This window comes from Somniosus microcephalus, chromosome 15 (assembly GCF_052327205.1).
Source record: "Somniosus microcephalus isolate GS21.2 chromosome 15, FLI_Smic_1.0, whole genome shotgun sequence".
In the NCBI taxonomy this organism is placed as follows: Eukaryota; Metazoa; Chordata; class Chondrichthyes; order Squaliformes; family Somniosidae; genus Somniosus; species Somniosus microcephalus.
The window spans coordinates 90797069-90818448 of NC_141001.1; positions in this window are offsets into that span (position 1 = coordinate 90797069).

Genomic DNA, 21380 nt, shown 5'->3' on the forward strand with positions numbered 1-21380 from the left:
ACCTTTTTGCTTAACCTTTTCCCCATTTGTATCGCGTCAAGCTTCTTCTTTCTGTTTGGCCAAGCTTTTAGTCACCAGTCCTAATATCTCCGTCTTTGGCTCAAAGTCAATTTTTGAATGATTACATTCCTGTGAAGTGCCTCGGGAGATTTTACTATGTTGAAGGTGTTATATAAAGGCAAATTGTTGTTGCTTGAGTGAACCGTGCGCAACCCCATTACTTTGACACTAATGTCACTCCATCACTAGGCAGCAGTAGAAACAGTTTCTCTTCAGCAAGATGATAAATATCCTTTTTTTCACACTAAGCTAAGACAGTCTGCTACTGTAAGACAATGCACTTAACAGCCTGAGTAAGACCTGGGTAAATGCATGAAATATTTTGGCTTAGAAGAGCATTTTACCCACTGTTCTACCATTCTGTTCAGGGGACAGATAATATAATAGATCTAATCAAGTTCATATGAATTTAGTAGCGCAGCCTGATTTATAGTATAATATACACAATACGGTTTTCATTTATTAAAAGTTAATCAATCACCCCATGGTACTGTATTATTGTTGAACATTAATCTAAAATTACTTGGAAGACATTTCTGACTTGTGCTTTAATCTACCACATTGGGAATTGGTAAGTTCTAATTTGTTTCTTGATGCAAGGACATTGATCTAGCTGTTCACCAGCCCTAGAGGTATTTACTTAGCACTCCTATCCTATCAGCAACTTCACATAAGGAAACTTGCCTCATGCTTGGTAATGATATCCATTTAGAGCATGTGAAATAAGTGTTAAATCATAAAGAGATTAAAATTAATATATTTTTAATTGGATGAAGAGGAGGTCAATGGAAGTGTGGAAGTAAAACTGTCACATGCATTAAGGACCATTTTAGAGTGTATAATAGGGAACCTTTTGCTCTTTTAAAAATGAATTAGTAAATTCTTGAAGAAGGTACGTTCCAGAGAAACCGATTACAAAGAAAAGACTTTAACATTTACAAGACCCTACAATTTTAGACTACTTAAGTTCATCTTTATTGTTAAAGATTCAAAACAAGAACTTGGTTTAGAGAATGAAACATAAATCGTACAATTAAGTGAAGCTAACTATTGAAAAAAGGAAATTACTAGTTGAACAGAAACCATAACCATCAACTTGGTTTGAATCAATAGCCTATTTTATTGTTTATATTGAAAAATAAATAAAAACAATATAAGTTAAAGAATATTTAAGTATTCAGAAAAAAGATAAGCAGGTGTGTTTTCTGCATTTGATGTTCAAAGCATTAATATCACCGTTCCTTGAATTTACATTATTCCATCTGAGATTCCGCATGATTTCAGTTGGTAGAAATCTTTCACCACTTTGGCATTAGTGTTAATGCTGGACATCTGACCAATCCTGATTCACTTCTGACGATGCCAGCTTCTGAAGTAGTTTAACAATCACATAACTAGTGTTACAATTTGGGCTCTCTCAACACTTTTAACTTATGTCCACAGCGTTGCATATTGTGAATGAGATAGTGTGCAACAGGACCAGCAATTATTCTTTTACCACAGTGCCTAATCTCATAGAATATGTAACAACCAGCGATGTGTAGCCGGCCTCAGAGAATACAGTTCTGGGGCTATCATGTCTCAGCAACGCCCAAGATAAACTTCTTTCATGGATAGGCTTTTGTCCAGACTTGTACTTATGGTCCTGGTGAGGCGCTTCCTTGCTCAATGGGTATAAATACCACCAAGACCAGGTGGAAGCATGCCTATCAGGCAGTTGCCCAATAAGAACAACACTGTGTGCACAGATAAAAAACAAAAAGCTTCAGACACTGGAAATTGGAACATAGAAACATAGAAACAAGAGTAGGATGTTCAGCCCCTTGAGACTGATCTGCCATTCAATTAGTCATGGCTGAACTGTACCACAACTTCATTTACCCACCATAGCTCCATATCCCTGGCCACCCTTACCTAACAAAAATCTATTGGCCTCAATCTTGCAAGCACCACCTGCTCCAGCATCCACAGCCTTTTGGGGGAGAGAATTCTGGATTACTACAACCCTTTGTGTGAAAAAAAATGCTTCCTGATTTCCCTCCTAAATGCCTTGGGTCTAATTTTAAGATTAACGCCCCTCGTTCTAGATTCCCCCACCAGAGGAATTCTGTATCGGAAACAGAAAATGCTGGAAACACTCAATAGCTCAGGCAGCATCTGTGGCAAGAGTAGATCAATTTATGGCCCAGAAATTCAGGTCGGCGGCTTCCCGCGGGTGCAAGCCCCCAACCTGCACTTAGCTTGCGCGCCGGCTGTTGAGCTGTGGGCCCGCGTGGGATTCCAATCCTGGGCCTCCTCCAACTGCCGGTGTGCAGTGCTTGCGTATCCCAGGGGCGCAGTTAGTTCGATGCATCCCCTGGGATCACGTGGGCCATGGGGAGCCAATGGCAGCAGGGAATGCGTCATTCATAAGTTTGACAGGAAGACCTGTCAAACCTATAAATACTACAAGCCCCAAAACATCACTAAATCTTCAAATAAATTTTTTAAAAACCATCACATTTTTTAAATAAACTATAAATTACATGAAATAACTATTTTAAACAATAATTTAAATTTTTGAAAAAATTAATTACTTTTTCTAATGGGGCTAAAAATAAACTTACCTTTCTTTAAAGTATTTAAAAATAATAAACCCGTGGAAAAAATGTTTTAATTTTAATTAATTCACCACTTTCCTTGTAAAAAGCAGGCCTTGCGACTGCTTTTTACATGTCTAACTCCTGGAGACTTACATTTTTTTGCTGGTTTTCCCAGGAGGGTAAGTTCGATGCGCACGCACAGCCTCTCCTGCGCACGTGTTCGACTTCTGAACCTCCTCTATCAGGGGAGCGGAAGTGCCGGTTTCCCGCACATGCGCAGTGCATGCAGAAAACTGGCACTTCCATTGGGCTTACGGGTGAGTACCCCATGCGTACTCACCCGTGGAGACCCGAATTTCTGGGCCCATGTTTCAGATGTGAACCCTACATCAGAACTGGAGAATATTACAGATGAACATCATTTAAAACTGATCAGAACAAAGGGAAGGAGTAGGGAAAAACACACACACACAAGAGAAGAAACAGAATGACCTGTGTGCACCTGTATGCTTAGCAAACATTAACAGGTAAACAAAGGATCAAAGGACAGATGTGGATTGTGAGATATGGAAAGCTGCTTAGTGTCCTATTACCGTCATTGTGCAATTGGCTACATATAGTGCAGATTTGCACAGATGCATAAAATTCAACCTGTCTGTTGTTGTACATTCACATTTAAAATGAAAGCAAAACCTGTCCAAAGAAAAAGCAGGAGACTCTGCAAGTGGATAAGGAGGAATTATTTGGCTGAGAAATATATATATGTTCAATTGCCAACTGCCCAGAACGATAAGTGCAAACACGTAAAAATAAGCCTTAAACTGAGAGCTGACCTCAAAAAAGGCAATGAAAAGCAGAGAAAGGCAGCAAGAAATAGCATTAAATGGCTAAAACCGTTATTTTCCTGTCACCTGCAATATAACAACTTGTATTTATATAGCGCCTTTAACGTAGTAAAACATCCCAAGGCGCTTCACAGGAGTACTATAAGACAAAAAAATTTGACACTGAGCCTCATAAGGATAAATTAGGGCAGGTGACCAAAAGTTTGACCAAAGAGGTAGGTTTTAAGGAGTGTCTCAAAGGAGGAAAGAGAGGTAGAGAGGCGGAGAGGTTTAGGCAGGGAATTCCAGAGCTTAGGGCCTAGGCAACAGAAGGCATGGCCACCAATGGTTGAGCGATTATAATCAGGGATGCTCAAGATGGCCGACTTAGAGGAGCGCAGATATCTCGGGGGGGTTGTGGGGCTGAAGGAGATTACAGAGATAGAGAGGGGCGAGGCCATGGAGGGATTTGAAAACAAGGATGAGAATTTTGAAATCGAGGCATTGCTTAACCGGAAGCCAATGTAGGTCAGCGAGCACAGGGGTGATGGGTGAATGGGACTTGGTGTGAGTTAGGACACGGGCAGCCGAGTTTTGGATCACCTCAGGTTAATGTGTCAGCTGTGGCTCAGTTGGTAGTGCACTCGCCTCTGAGTCAGAAGCTTGTGGGTTTAAGTCCCACTCCAGGGACTTGAGCACATAAAGCTAGGCTGACACTGCAGTGCAGTGCTGAGGGAGTGCTGCACTGTTGGAGGTGCTGTCTTTCGGATGAGACGTTAAACCGAGGCCCGTCTGCCCTCTCAGGTGGACATAAAAGATTCCATGGCCCTATTTTGAAAAAGAGTAGGGGAGTTATCCCCGGTGTCCTGGCCAATATTTATCCCTCAACCAACATAACAAAAACAGATCATCTGGTCATTATCACATTGCTGTTTGTGGGACCTTGCTGTGCGCAAATTAGCTGCCGCATTTCCCACATTACAACAGTGGCTCCATTTCAAAAGTACTTTATTGGCTGTAAAGCGCTTTGAGACGTCCGGTGGTTGTGAAAGGCGCCATATAAATGCAAGTCTTTCTTTCTTTACATAGGGTAGAATGTGGGAGGCCAGCCAGGAGTGCGTTGGAATAGTCAAGTCCAGAGGTAACAAAGGCATTGATGAGGGTTTCAGCAGCGGATGAGCTGAGGCAAGGGCACTGACGGGCGATGTTACGGAGGTGGAAATAGGCGGTCTTAGTTATAGTGCGGATATGTGATAATGCAGCTTTAAGAACTTTGGTGCTACAGACCGGGAAGTTGGGTAGTAAGTGCACACTGTGATGACATTGAGCAAACCACCAGAAAATGTGGGGTAGGGGAAGCCTTGTTGTCATTAACATACCTCCTAAAGGTCTAATAAGATTAAGCACTCCAACAGCACGTGCCTCCATCTGCCCTGATCTGTCCCGGCAGAAAATAATGACTTGGATTTATTTACTTTTACCTTTCATGACCTCATGTTGTCCCAAAGTGCTTTACAGCCAATGAAGTTGTTTTTGAAGTGTAGTCACTGTTGTAATGTAGAAGCATGCTCCTGGTGCTTTTCTGGCACTACAAGTCTGCTTCTGATTTTCCACCTTTCCCAGTCTGGCATGTGCTTGCACCACCAGCGCATGAGGTGGAAAATCTTGTCTTTTTTCTTCAGCTTAACTTGATGGACCACATCAAAAACCTTATTTGGTATCTGTTGTTTTTGTAACTGAATTTGCTGCCTTTACCTTCAGTTCCTAAAAGGGCTTACTGTCAGCTTGAGTGAAAGGTTGATGAAATTGAATGCCGAAATATGTTACTAGCAGAAATCTCTATTAGCAAAAAGTGAGCAAATTGGTATAATGTTTCCTAAGGTGACTACATCGTTTATCATATACATTTCATTCTTTATTAAAGGGAACGATTCCCACTGCCAGCTAACATTTGTGGTTCATTGCGTAGGCCCTTAAACAAAGATTAGGATTTCATGTGTGAAAAAAGCACATATACATAAAACTGAATCACTATTGGCCAAAATGTCATCTGAATGACCTTCTCACAGCCTCGTTCATCTTCTGGATGTTAAGTGGAAATTAGGTATGTTATATCATTTTTAACTTGTCTTTTCTGTAAGCATACAGAGCGACAAGCCATTAAAACCACTTTGCAACCGTAAATCGGAAGAATTAAAATTTAGTCCAGTGCAGTGATATAAACTGTTCTTAGACAGAAGAAGGTTATAATGTTTTAAATTTGTTGGTAAAGAGCATTTATTAGCGAGCAAGCACTATTTTACTCAACGGAGAAACTTTATTGCCCTTTTATTGACATCCTATATTTCCGAAGCACTGGTTCTCAGGTGTTACAATGTTTGCCTGACCTGCTGAGTATTTCCAGCATTTTCTGTTTTTATTTCAGATTTCCAGCATCCGCAGTATTTTGCTTTTGTTACAATGTTAATTACATGTTGAATTATAATCTGCAGTTAATGGTTCATTATTAACACGTGTGCCCTTGAAGCAATCATGGATTTATTGGAATCATAAGAATCATTATTTGGGGAAATAAATTGAATAAATGAAAGTTCAATTAGCGACTTGGCTGAATCCTTGTCAGAATTTCAGTACTTAAATAACTTCCTTCTTTGTACTTTAAATAGATTTGAAAATAATGCTTAAAAAGCTGCATGGCCCATTTAAAAAATGCATCTCATAATCATAATCATAATCAACTTTATTGTCATTGTTAGTGCACAAGTGCAGTACAACGAAATGTAGGCTTGCGGCTCCCGAGAGTGTACATTTAGATTAAGACATTTAAACATTCAACATACATTTGGCTTGTAGTATATTAACATAAACATAACCATAATAAAGTGCATTGACAGATGTGCAGGCTTTAGAGTTTATTTGTGGAGTTCAGTAGGATGACAGCCCTGGGAAAGAAGCTGTTCCTAAATCTGGTCGTACGGGTGCGAATGCATCTGTAGCGTCTCCCAGATGGCAGGAGGGCGAACAGACTGTGGCTGGGGTGGGTAGGGTCTTTGATGATGGTCCGTGACCTCCGTAAACAGTGTTTCTGGTATATGTGCTCTATGGTCGATAGCCGGGTGCCGGTAATGCGTTGGGCAGTTTTGATACCCGCTGCAGGGCTTTCCGGTCATAGTAGCTACAGCTGCCATACCATACTGTGATACAATTCATCAGGATGCTCTCTATTGTGCAGCGGTAAAAGTTAGAGAGGATCAGGGGTGACAGGTTACATCCCTTCAGCCTCCTTAGGAAATATAGGCACTGCTGGGCCTTCTTCACCAGAGAGGAGGTATTGAGGGACCAGGAGAGGTCTTCCGTGATGTGGACTCCGAGGAACTTAAAGCTGTCCACCCTTTCCACCACAGCCCCATGGATGTGGATGGGGGTGTGACTTCCGCCTTTAGACTTCCTGAAGTCCACAATGATTTCTTTGGTTTTCTTGATGTTAAGGGCCAGGTTGTTATCGGCGCACCACTTCACGAGATGCTGGACCTCCTCCCTGTAGGCTGACTCATCGTTGTTGGTGATCTGGCCTACTACCGTGGTATCATCCGCAAACTTGATGATGGTGTTGGAACCATGAACAGCCACACAGTCGTGGGTGAAGAGGGAGTAGAGGAGGGGGCTCAGCACACATCCTTGTGGGGCCCCCATGTTCAGGGTCAGGGGGGGGGAGGTGTGGTTACCTAATTTGACAGACTGGGGTCTGTTTGTTAGGAAGTCCAGGGTCCAGTTGCAGAGGGAAGTGTTCAGGCCAAGAGTGTGGAGTTTGGTGGCCAGCTTGTTGGGGACGATAGTGTTGAATGCTGAGCTGTAGTCTATGAACAGCATTCTGATGTAGGTCTCTTTACCATCTAAGTGATTCAGTGCAGAGTGTAGAGCAGTTGTGATTGCATCCTCCATTGATCTGTTTGCACGATAGGCAAACTGGTGTTGGTCAAGAGAGGCAGGAACACTGGCTTTGATGTGAGCCAGGACCAGTCTCTCGAAACACTTCATTATGATGGGTGTGAGTGCGACAGGTCGATAGTCGTTCAGGCACGTCACGGCCGTTTGCTTTGGCACAGGAATAATGGTAGCGGTCTTGAAGCATGTAGGGAATCCTGCCTGGGCCAATGACAGATTGAAGATGGCGGTGAAGACATCAGCCAGCTGATCAGCACATTCCTTGAGTACCCGTCCAGGGGTGCTATCCGGTCCAGCAGCCTTTCGTGTGTTCACTCCGCGTAGAACACCCCTTACGTCGGAGGTCGACAGAGTGAGCACCTGGTCTTCCGGGGGTGGCAAGGCTTTGGTAGCCGGCTCCCTGTTGTCCCTGTCGAAGCGAGCGTAGAAGTTGTTAAGCTCCTCCGGAAGGGAGGCATCGCTAACCGGGGGGCTGGTGTTTTTGCTCTTGTAGTCAGTGATGGACTGGATGCCTTGCCACATGCGCCGGGGGTCCGAGTTGTTGTGGAAGTGATCCTCTATCCGCAGTGTCTGTTTCCTTTTGGCAGTCCTGATACCCTTTTTTAGGTTGGTCCTAGCTGCACTGTAAGCCGCCGCGTCGCCAGATTTAAATGCTGCGTCGCGTGCTTTCAACAGCGAGCGGACCTCTCTGTTCATCCAGGGTTTCTGGTTGGGGTATGTCCTGATATTTTTATGGGTCGTGATGACCTCGACGCAACTGTTAATGTAGAATAGCACTGTGGATGCGTATTCCTCGATGTCATTATGGGCAAACATGCCCCAATCAGTGCGTTCGAAGCAATCCTGAAGCTCTGAGACTGCCCCCTCTGGCCATACTTTCATTGATCTCACTGATGTTCTCACTCTTTTGATGAGCAGTTTGTGTGCCGGGGCTAGAAACAGGGAGAGGTGGTCAGACTTCCCAAGGTGGGGGCAGGGAATGGCCTTATAAGCATCTACAATGCTCGTATGTGATTGAAGTCCCCCGCGACGATAAAAGCTACGTCTGGGTGCGCAGTTTGTTGTTCGCTGATGGCCCTGTAGAGGTCCTTCAGTGCTAGTTTGGCATTAGCGTGTGGTGGGATGTAGACCGCAGTGATGATAACAGCCGTGAATTCCCGAGGCAGGTAGAAGGGTCTGCACCTTACCATGAGGAATTCCAAATCAGCCGAACAGGATCTATCGATTATGTCCGTGTTAGTGCACCAGGCATTGTTAGTGTAAATGCACAAACCGCCTCCCTTGCTCTTACCGGAGTCTGCAGTTCTGTCAGCGCGGAAGACCGTGCGTCCTTCTAGCTGGATGGTGGTGTCAGGGATGCCCTTTCAGGGATTTCCTTTCGAAACAAAGATAATCCTAAAGAGATTGCATTTCAATCACATTTCTTTAAGGAGACACTAAGCTTTGAAAATCTCAATCCTGATCATTGCTATTTGTCTTGCAGTCTTTGGTAAAAAGATACAACAATACAACTATGGCATAAACCCTGGTATTCCTAGGTAACAATCCCTTCTTGTCGAAGAAGATCTAAGTCTAGATATTCCGGCTGCACTCTTGTGCTGCTGTTAGGGCAAAACTTCTGCCTGTCAATTTGACAATCGCCATGACCCTCTTCCAAATTGTAGGGCCAAAAGTTCACAGCTGTTGAAAAAAATCTTGCCTGAGTATCTTCAGCCTGACTGGCCCCCTCTCAGAACGTCAGGGTGCTGATCCAGCTTTTCGATGGTCAAGGTGGATGGACTTCCTTTTGCCCTATTGTACTTTCAGCAGCGCCACAGTGCAGCCGGAATATCTAGACTTGGATCTTTTTCTACAAGAAGGGATTGTTACCTTGGAATACCAAGATTTATGCCATTGTTGTATTGTATTTCTGCTGTTAATTTGGCAGGAGTTTGCTGGAATGGCCAAAAATAAAGCCAGGACCTGGTTACACCTGGCCTAGCACCAAAGTATTCGGAAATGCCTTGTGGGGTGGAGCCTCTGCCAGCTTCATACAAGGCTGTTGATGTAAGATGGGTGGGGGCAGGTTTGGGGTCTCTGTATGTCAGAGTTCCTGTGTCCTGGGCTTTCGTTGGGGCTTGCTGTATGGTCACAGTAGGTATACCAGGTGAGGTCAGGTGCACTGGCTGACTGGGGCTGGGGGGCTGAATTGGGGCTGTGGGGTGGTTGTGGGGTGGGTGGGATCCAGTTAGTGGCTGTGGCATGAGTCATTTTTGATCTGGCAGGAGAAAACAAAATCTCGAGATTTAAGACTTCATGAGGGGGTGGTGGAGGCAGTTAAGTTATTTACAAGAATCCAAGCACTTCCTTCAGACTTTCCAGCATCTTTGCCAGAGGGGGGAGAGAGTGGGCCCACATATGCCCTCAGCCCACTATGGCCATACACATTTTTGGACCTCCCCCTGACCCTAAAGTCATCATGGGTGACTTTAATCTACATATAAATTGGGCTAACCAAATTAGTAACAATATTGTGGAGGAGGAATTCCTGGAGTGTTTACGGGATGGTTTCCTGGACCAATATGTTGAGGAACCAACCAGAGATCAGGCCATCTTAGACTGGGTATTATGTAACGAGAAAGGATTAATTAACAATATTGTTGTACGAGGCCCCTTGGGTCGGAGCGATCATAGTATGATAGAATTCTTCATTAAGGTGGAGAATGAAGTTGTTGACTCTGACACTAGGGTCCTGAATTTAAATAAAGGAAACTACGATGGTCTGAGGCGTGAGCTGGGTAGGATTGATTGGGGAATGTCACTCAAAGGGTTGACGGTGGATAGGCAATGACAAACATTCAAAGACCGCATGGATGAACTACAGAATTTGCTCATCCCAGTTTGGCATAAAAATAAAACAAAAAAAGGTGACTCAACCGTGGCTAACAAGGGAAATTAGGGATAGCATAAGATCCAAGGAGAGGACATATAAATTGGCCAGAAAAAGCAGCAAACCTGAGGATTGGGAGCAGTTTAGGATTCAACAAAGGAGGACGTGGTTGAGGGAGGGGCAGGACTGGCAGCTCAATATGCCGGGGTACAGAATCTTCAGGCGAGACAGAGGGGGAGGTATAAGAGGAGGGGGTGTCGCAATATTAATTAAGGAGTCAATTACTGCAGTAAGGAGGGATGATATATTAGCAGGTTCCTCTAATGAGGCCATGTGGGTGGAGCTTAAAAACAAAAAGGGGGCAAGCACTTTGATGGGAGTGTACTATAGGCCTCCAAACAGTCAGGGGGAGATAGAGGAACAGATATGTAGGCAAATCTCAGAGAAATGTGCAAATAATAGGGTAATAATAATGGGGGATTTCAACTTCCCCAATATTAACTGGAATAGTCAGAGTGTGAAAGGCTCAGAGGGTGTAGAATTCTTAAAGTGCATCCAGGAGAGCTTTTTGAGCCAGCATGTAGAAAGTCCTACAAGAGAGGGGGCGGTACTGGACCTAATTCTAGGGAATGTGGCCGGCCAAGTGGAAAAAGTGCTAGTAGGTGAGCACTTTGGTGACAGTGACCATAATATGGTAAGATTTAAGGTGGTCATGGAAAAGGACAGGGATGGGCCGGAAATAAAGGTTCTAAATTGGGGGAAGGCCGATTTTAATAGGATAAGGCAGGATCTGGCCAAAATGGACTGGGATCAGCTACTTGTAGGAAAATCCGCATCAGAGCAATGGGAGGCTTTCAGAAGGGAGATTGAGATCATACAATGGCAACATGTTCCCGTAAAGGTCAAGGGTGGTTCCAAAAACCACAGGGAACCTTGGATGTCTGGGGATATACGAGAATGGATTAGGAAAAAAAGGAGGGCTTTTGGCAGATACAAAAGGATAAAGACGGAGGAAGCCCTAGAGGAGTACAAAAAGTGCAGGGGGATACTTAAAAAAGAAATTAGGAGATCAAGGAGGGGCCATGAAATAACACTGGCGAGCAAAATAAAGGAAAATCCTAAGATGTTTTATAAGTATATTAAGGGTAAGAGGATAACTAGGGAAAAAATAGGGCCCATTAGGGACAAAAGTGGCAATCTGTGTGTGGAGCCGGAAGATGTAGGAGGGGTGCTAAATGAATTTTTTGCATCTGTTTTCACTATGGAGAAGGACGATGTAGACATAGAAATAGGGCGGGGGGACTGTGATATGCTTGAACATATTCACATCGAGAGGGAGGAGGTATTGGCGGTTTTAGCTGGCCTAAAAATGGATAAATCCCCAGGCCCGGATGAAATGTAACCCAGGCTGCTGTGTGAGGCAAAGGAAGAGATTGCGGGGGCTCTAACACATATATTCAGGACCTCTCTGGCCACAGGGGATATGCCAGAGGACTGGAGAACCACTAATGTAGTACCATTATTCAAGAAGGGAAGTAGGGAAAAACCGGGGAACTACAGGCCAGTGAGCCTAACATCAGTGGTAGGAAAATTATTGGAAAAAATTCTGAGGGACAAAATTTGTCTCCACTTGGAGAGGCAAGGATTAATCAGGGATAGTCAACATGGCTTTGTCAAGGGAAGATCATGTCTGACTAATTTGATTGAATTTTTTGAGGGGGTGACTAGGTGTGTGGATGAGGGTAACGCAGTGGATGTGGTATATATGGATTTCAGTAAGGCCTTCGATAAAGTCCCGCACAGGAGACTGGTCAAGAAGGTAAGAGCCCATGGAATCCAGGGTGCCTTGGCACATTGGATACAAAACTGGCTTAGTGACAGAAGGCAGAGGGTGATGGTCGAAGGTTGTTTTTGTGACTGGAAGCCTGTGGCCAGTGGGGTACCACAGGGATCGGTGCTGGGTCCCTTGCTGTTTGTGGTCTACATTAATGACTTGGATATGAATGTAAAAGGTATGATCAGTAAGTTCGCGGATGATACAAAAATTGGTAGGGTGGTAAATAGCGAGGAGGGTAGCCTCAGTCTGCAGGACGATATAGATGGGTTGGTCAGATGGGCGGAACAGTGGCAAATGGAATTTAACCCGGAAAAGTGCGAGGTGATGCACTTTGGGGGGACTAACAAGGCAAGGGAATATACAATGAATGGTAAGACCCTAGGCAAGACGGAGGGTCAGAGGGATCTGGGTGTCCAAGTACACAGATCCCTGAAGGCGGCGGAACAGGTGGATAAGGTGGTAAAAAAGGCATATGGGATACTTGCCTTCATTAGCCGAGGCATTGAATATAAGAGCAAGGAGGTTATGATGGAACTGTATAAAACACTGGTTAGGCCACAGCTGGAATACTGTGTGCAGTTCTGGTCGCCACACTACAGGAAGGATGTGATCGCGTTGGAGAGGGTGCAGAGGAGGTTCACCAGGATGTTACCGGGGCTGGAGCGCTTCAGCTATGAAGAGAGACTGGGCAGATTGGGTTTGTTTTCCTTGGAGCAGAGGAGGCTGAGGGGGGACATGATTGAGGTGTACAAAATTATGAGGGGCATAGATAGGATGGATGCTGAGGAGCTTTTTCCCTTAGTAGAGGGGTCAATAACTAGGGGGCATAGATTCAAGGTAAAGGGCGGGAGGTTTAGAGGGGATTTGAGAAAGAACTTTTTCACCCAGAGGGTGGTTGGAGTCTGGAACTCACTGCCTGAAAGGGTTGTGGAGGCAGGAACCCTCACAACATTTAAGAAGCATTTGGATGAGCACTTGAAATGCCATAGCATACAAGGCTACGGACCAAATGCTGGAATATGGGATTAGATCAGACAGGGCTTGATGGCCGGCGCGGACACGATGGACCGAAGGGCCTCTATCCGTGCTGTATAACTCTATGACTCTATGACTCTATGACAAAGGGATTAATTAAGAAGAGGAAAATAGAATATGAGAGTAAGCTTGCAGGGAACATAAAAACTGACTGTAAAAGCTTTTATAGATATGTGAAGAGAAAAAGATTGGTGAAGTCAAGCGTAGGTCCCTTGCAGTCAGAATCAGGGGAATTTATAATGGGGAACAAAGAAATGGCAGACCAATTAAATATATATTTTGGTTCTGTCTTCACAAAGGAGGACACAAATAACATCCCAGAGATGTCGGGGAACATAGGGTCTGATGAAAGGGAGGAACTGAAAGAAATCAGTATTTGTAGGGAAATGGTGTTAAGGAAATTGATGGGATTGAAGGCCGATAAATCCCCAAGGCCTGATAATCTACATCCTAGGGTACTTAAGGAAGTGGCCCTAGAAATAGTAGATGCATTGCTGATCATCTTCCAACATTCGATGGAATCTGGAACAGTACCCATGGATTGGAGGGTAGCTAATGTTACCCCACTATTCAAAAAAGGTGGTAGAGACAAAACGGGGAATTACAGACCGGTAAGCCTGACATCGGTAGTGGGGAAAATGCTAGAGTCCATTATAAAAGATGTAATAGCAGAGCACTTGGAAAACAGTGACAGGATCAGACAAAGTCAACATGGATTTACAAAGGGTAAATCGTGCTTGACTAATCTACTGGAATTTTTTGAGGATGTAACTGCTAAAATAGATAAGGGAGAACCAGTGGATGTAAAGTATTTGGACTTTCAGAAGGCTTTCGATAAGGTCCCGCATAAGAGATTAGCATGTAAAGTTAAGGCACATGGGATTGGGGGCAAGGTACTGACTTGGATAGAGAACTGGTTGGCAGACAGAAAGCAAAGAGTTGGAATAAACGGGTCTTTTTCCGAGTGGCAGGCAGTGACTAGTGGGGTACCGCAGGGATCGGTCCTTGGACCCCAGCTATTCACAATATATATTAGTGATCTAGACAAGGGAACTAGATGTAATATCTCCAAATTTGCAGACGACACAATGCTGGGTGGGCGTGTGTGCTGTGAGGAGGATGCCGAGAAACTCCAGGATGATTTGGACAGGTTGGGTGATTGGGCAGAAGCATGGCAGATGCAATATAACGTGGATAAATGTGAGGTTATCCACTTTGGTAGCAAAAACAGGAAGGTGTGGCGGTACCACCGGTTGTCCCTTACATTGAGATACATAATTCCCTTTAACTTACCTTACTGTATGTGTCTGTTACTATACTCAGGCTTCTCTCCTGTACTCTGATGTCATGACGTCAGAGCTCGGAACCTGCTGGCAGTTGAGCTCGGAACCTGCTGGCAGTTGAGCTCGGAACCTGCTGGCAGTTGAGCTCAGAACCTGCTGGCAGTTGAGCTCGGAACCTGCTGGCAGTTGAGCTGGGAAACTTCTAGTTAGTCCTCGTGGCATCCCCACTGGGGAAAGACCTGTTCCACAGCTCTCCTGCATCTGTTTACGTTGTTTGTTGTATTTCGTCAAATCCTTCATTAAAGGCTTATTGGATTGTTTCTCCTGAGTCAACCTCAATGATTTGGTTAGGAATACACCTATTCCTACATTGGTGACCCCGTATCTGTGAACGATTTTCATGGAAGCAACGCACAGCTTGACCCTCGTCGTCACAGAAGACGACCGACGAACACCAATCGCTACATTGGTGACCCCACGACGTGAGTACGGGAGCTCATCAATTCCAACGCTACAATTGGTGAACCCGTATCCGTGAATGATTTTCACGGTAGCAACGCGCGCCTGAACCTTGTCTTCCCACAAGACGACCAACGCACAACCGACGAACAACCACGGAACAGCAACCGCCTAACACCGATTCCTCCAAAGGCGGCCCCGTCTTTGCGAACGTATTCGCAAGGTAAGCGCAGTCTGGAGCAGATCCCGTTTGACACGGACAAAACTCAACCGGACCCCGTTTTTTTTGTGAGCAATTTTCACAAAAGAAGCACGCCATGGAAGCACCAGCCGTTTTGCTGTCGCTACCGCAATCCAGGGAGCCACAGTCTCCCTCGTGCTTTATAAAGGTAGAAGCCCCGTTCGACGAGAACATCGATGCGGTGCCGACCACGCACTTGCTTACGGTCCCCGTACTCGTCTTTCCTACCGCCACACGGATCGTCCGCCTCTACGTCCAAAGCAACAGCAAGTATACATCTCTCCAAGCGCAGGGTACAGCATGTTCGGGCCCACAAAATCAGAGCATGCCCTGCGGGGATACCACGAGGACTCACCCCCGCGAACCACAAGGACCCATCCCTCGCGAACCACGAGGATCCATTCCTCGCGAACCACGAGGACCCTGCCCTCATGAAACACGAAGACTTGTTCCCCGCCGATGACGCACCAGCCCGTCAGCCTGCTGGTTGTGTTACCTACTACACATTTCAGCGCGAACAAAAAGCGTTGCCGCCCTCACGGCTGTTTTCTCCTAAATCTACAACAACTACAAGTGTTGCCGCCCTCCAGGCAGAGTTTACCCCTCCCGAAAGCAACAACAACCTGGACTGTTGCCGCCCTTTCTCCAGTTTTCCCTTTAAAAAATGCAAACGTCTACTGAAGCTGCACACATCGAGGACGGGTCTAACGGGCATCCTGCGGCCGCGATCAACACGTGGAAGTTGCTCTGATCACAGATCAACACAGCAACTTTTCACCCTCCGTTCTGTTAATGTCGTAGCATTATGGCACGCACTGTTCCGTGCGTTCCAGCCTCCTGAAGGTTTCGCTCACCAGTCAACGGAGACATCGCCCGCGTCCGCCCAATCTGCCTGTCACTCTGATAAGGCCTGCTGTTTCGCACGTCTCTATGGTCCTTCACCTGACGGATACACTTTATTCGCCACGACGCGTGTACGGATCCCCTCGCGAGCAGCATCTTCGGAACTCGCTCGCCAAGCCGAGACAGCACGACCGCCGAGACCACCAGCTCGTCAGACCATCTCATCCTTGGACTTTTGTTAAAGCGAATTCTGGGGGGGCCTATGTGGCGGTACCACCGGTTGTCCCTTACATTGAGATACATAATTCCCTTTAACTTACCTTACTGTATGTGTCTGTTACTATACTCAGGCTTCTCTCCTGTACTCTGATGTCATGACGTCAGAGCTCGGAACCTTTCAACAGTAGAGCTCGGAACCTGCTGGCAGTTGAGCTCGGAACCTGCTGGCAGTTGAGCTGGGAAACTTCTAGTTAGTCCTCGTGGCATCCCCACTGGGGAAAGACCTGTTCCACAGCTCTCCTGCATCTGTTTACGTTGTTTGTTGTATTTCGTCAAATCCTTCATTAAAGACTTATTGGATTGTTTCTCCTGAGTCAACCTCAATGATTTGGTTAGGAATACACCTATTCCTACAAAGGCAGATTATTATCTGAATGGCAATAGATTGGGAGAAGTGGAAGTGGAACGAGACCTGGGTGTCCTTGTGCACCAGTCGTTGAAGGTAAGCATGCAGGTGCAGCAGGCGGTTAAGAAGGCAAATGGAATGTTGGCCTTCGTAGCGAGAGGGTTTGAGTACAGGAACAAGGATGTCTTGCTGCAGTTGTACAGGGTCTTGGTGAGACCACATCTTGAGTATTGTGTGCAGTTTTGGTCGCCTTATCTGAGGAAGGATGTTCTTGCCATGGAAGGAGTTCAGCGAAGATTCACCAGGCTGATACCTGGGATGGCAGGAATGACGGATGAGGAGAGATTGGATCGATTGGGCTTGTACTCGCTGGAGTTTAGAAGAATGAGAGGGGATCTCATTGAAACTTATAAAATTCTGACAGGACTGGACAGACTAGATGCAGGAAGAATGTTCCCGATGGTCGGGGAGTCCAGAACCAGGGGTCACAGTCTAAGGATAAGGGGTAGGCCATTTAGGACAGAAATGAGGAGGAATTTCTTCACCCAGAGAGTGGTGAACCTGTGGAATTCTCTACCACAGAAGGCAGTAGAGGCCAATTCATTAAATATATTCAAGAAGGAGTTGGATATATTTCTCAAGGCTAAAGGGATCAAGGGGTATGGGGAGAAAGCAGGTACGGGGTACTGAATTTGAATGATCAGCCATGATCGCATTGAATAAGAACATAAGAACATAAGAAATAGGAGCAGGAGTAGGCCAATAGGCCCCTCGAGCCTGCTCCGCCATTCAATAAGATCATGGCTGATCTGATCCTAACCGCCAATCCACTATGACAGGACTATCTCCTGAATCTAACAGAATTAGACACACGAAACAGGAGCAGGGTCAGGCTACACAGCCCCTGGGCCCGCTCCGCTACCCACAGGGCCATGACCGATCCGAACCTAGACTCATGTCCAAATTCCTGCCCGCTCCCCGTAACCCTTAATTCCCTTTTCTTCTAGGAAACTGTCTATTTCTGTTTTAAATTTATGTAATGATGTAGCTTTGACAGCTTTTTGGGGCAGCATATTCCATGGACCTACCACCCTCTGAGTGAAGTAGTTCCTCCTCATTTCAGTTTTGAAAGAGCAGCCCCTTATTCTAAGACTATGCCCCCTAGTTCTAGTTTCACCCATCATCGGGAACATCCTCCCCGCATCCACCCGATCCAACCCCTTCACAATCTTATATGTTTCAATAAGATCGCCTCTCATTTTTCTGAACTCCAATGAGTAGAGTCCCAATCTACTCAACCTCCCCTCAAATGTCCATCCCCTCATCCCCGGGATTAACCGAGTGAACCTTCTTTGTACTGACTCGAGAGCAAATATGTCTTTTCTTAAGTATGGACACCAAAACTGTATGCAGTATTCCAGGTGCGGTCTCACCAATACCTTGTACAACTGAAGCAATACCTCCCTATTTTTATATTCTATCCCCCTAGCAATGAAAGCCAACATTCCATTGGCCTTCTTAATCACTTGCTGCACCTGCATACTAACCTTTTGAGTTTCGTGCACCAGGACCCCCAGATCCCTTTGTACTTCAGTACTTTCCAGTTTCTTGCCATTAAGATAATAACTTGCTCTACGATTTTTCCTGCCAAAGTGCATAACCTCACACTTTCCAGTATTGTATTCCATCTGCCAAATCTCTGCCAACTTACTTAGCCTGTCTACGTCCCTTTGCAGGTTTTTTATGTCCTCCTCACTCACTACTTTCCCTCCCATCTTAGTATCATCTGCAAACTTTGATATGTTACACTCGGTCCCCTCCTCCAAATCGTTAATATAGATTGTAAAGAGTTGGGGACCCAGCACTGACCCCTGCGGAACACCACTAGTTACTGATTGCCAGTCTGAGAATGAACCACTTATTCCAACTCTCTGCCTTCTGTTAGATAGCCAATCCTCTATCCATGCCAGAATATTACCCCCAATCCCGTGATTTTTTATCTTAAGCAATAATCTTTTGTGTGGCAGCTTGTCAAATGCCTTTTGGAAGTCTAAATACACTACGTCCACTGGTTCACCTTTATCCACCCTATATGTTACTTCCTCAAAGAACTCCAGCAAATTTGTCAAACATGACTTCCCCTTCATAAAACCATGCTGACTTTGTCTTATTAAATTATGATCATCCAAATGTCCTGTTACTGTCTCCTTAATAATGGACTCCAAAATTTTACCTACCACAGATGTTAGGCTAACCAGTCTATAGTTTCCAGCCTTCTGCCTACTGCCCTTTTTAAATAAGGGTGTTACATTAGCAGTTTTCCAGTCTGCCGGGACCTTTGCTGAGTCCAGGGAGTTTTGGAAGATTATTACCAATGCATCCACAATCCCTACCACCACTTCCCTCAAGACCCTAGGATGTAAGCCATCAGGTCCAGGTGATTTATCCGACTTGAGTCCCATTATTTTACCGAGTACCACTTCCTTAGTGATTTTGATCGTGTTTATCTCCTCCCCCCCCCTATAGCCCCCTGCTGGTCCAGTGTTGGGATATTCTTAGTGTCCTCTACTGTAAAGACTGATACAAAATATTCATTCAGTGTTTTTGCCATCTCCATATTTCCCACCATTAATTTCCCAGTCTCATCCTCTAAGGGACCAACATTTACTTTAGCCACCCTTTTTCTTTTTATATAACTATAAAAACTCTTACTATCTGTTTTTATATTTTTTGCTAATTTACTTTCATAATCTATCTTCCCTTTCTTAATCAATCTTTTTGTTATTTTTTGCTGTCTTTTAAAGTTTTCCCAATCCTCTATCCTCCCACTAGATTTGGCTACCTTATATGCCCTTGTTTTTAGTCAAATACTATCCTTAATTTCTTTACTTAGCCACGGATGGCTGTCTTTTCTTTTACACCCTTTTCTTCTCAGTGGAATATATTTTTTTTGGAAGTTGTAAAATAACTCCTTAAATGTACACCACTGATCATATATCGTCTTACCCTTTAATCTATTTTCCCAATCCACTTTACTCAATTCCGCTCTCATACCTTCATAGTCTCCTTTATTCAAGCTTAGCACGCTTGTTTGAGATACAACCTCCTCACCCTCTAATTGAATATGGAATTCAACCATGTTATGGTCACTCATTCCAAGGGGATCCTTTACTAGGACATTTTTAATTAATCCTGTCTCGTTACACAGGACCAGATCTAAGGTTGCTTGCCCCCTGGTCGGTTCAGTTACATACTGCTCAAGAAACCCATCCCTAATACACTCAATGAACTCATCCTCAAGGCAGCCCTGCCCAATTTGATTTGTCCAATTAATATGATAGTTAAAATCCCCCATAATTATAGATGTTCCCTTATTACAAGCCTCAACTATTTCCTGATTGATACTCCGTTCAACCGAGTTGCAACTGTTCGGAGGCCTATAGACTACGCCCACTAGTGTTTTTTTCCCCTTATTATTCCTTATCTCCACCCAAACTGTCTCATTATCCTGATCTTTTGACCCAGTATCATTTCTCTGTATTACAGTGATTCCTTCCTTTATTAACATAGCCACCCCACCTCCCCTTCCTTCCTGCCTGTCCTTCCTGATCGTTAAATAACCTGGTATGTTTAATTCCCAGGCATTGTCACCCTGCAGCCATGTTTCTGTAATGGCCACAAGATCATACCCATATGTAGCTATTTGTGCCATTAACTCGTCAATTTTGTTACGAATGCTACGTGCATTCAGATAGAGAACTTTCAAATGTGTTTTGTGACACTTAGTTCCTGCTTTTGCCCTTTTTATTGCTTTACCTTTTACTCCATACCTTCTGCCCCTTCCTGACACGCTCTGGTTTTTAATTTCCCCACTGCTACCTAAGTCTATGACCTTCTCTGTTGTCATTTTTATTATTTGCTCTCTAGGAACCTCCCCCCCACTAGTTAGTTTAAAGCCCTCTCTACAGCCCTAGTTATATGATCCGCCAGGACTCTAGTCCCAGCACTGGCCAAGTGAAGCCCGTCCCAACGGAACAGCTCCCTCCTGCCCCAGTACTGGTGCCAGTGTCCCAGGAAGCAAAACCCATTTCTCCCACACCAGTCTTTGAGCCACGCATTTAACTCTCTTATTTTATTTGTCCTAGCCAAATTTGCTCGTGGCTCAGGTAATAATCCAGAGATTATTACCCTTGAGGTTCTGTTTTTTAATTTGACCCCTAGCTGCTCATACTCCTTTAACAGAACCGGCTTCCTAGTCCTATCTATGTCGTTTGTACCAACATGGACCACGACGACTGGATCCAGGCTCGAGGGGCCGAATGGCCTACTCCTGCTCCAATCTTCAATGTTTCTATATGTTTCTATGTATGAAATTTGATGGGGTCAGTGGCAGAAGTCTGGGGCAGGCACATCACGGCACATATGCTGAGCTGTACCACTGCACGGATTTTCTGGGCCCTTATTGGGGCCAGTTGTCCTTGTCTGTAGTGCAGCAACAGGAAGTCCATCCACCTTGACCATCGAAAAACTGGAGCAGCACCCTGACACTCTGAGAGGGGGCCAGTCAGGCTGAAAATACTCAGGCAAGATTTTTTTTCACAATCTTCTTTCCCTTGATATAAGGCCCTGAATGGAATGGTTATTGATCCCTCTAAGCCTGCTCCCTACAGATGTAGGTACCACTGGGCCGAAGGTCAGATTATGTGGAGGGATTATTGGGGAAGCTTTGGAACACCGCAGAGAGACAAAATAAGATAAATATGAATGAGAAAAGTGA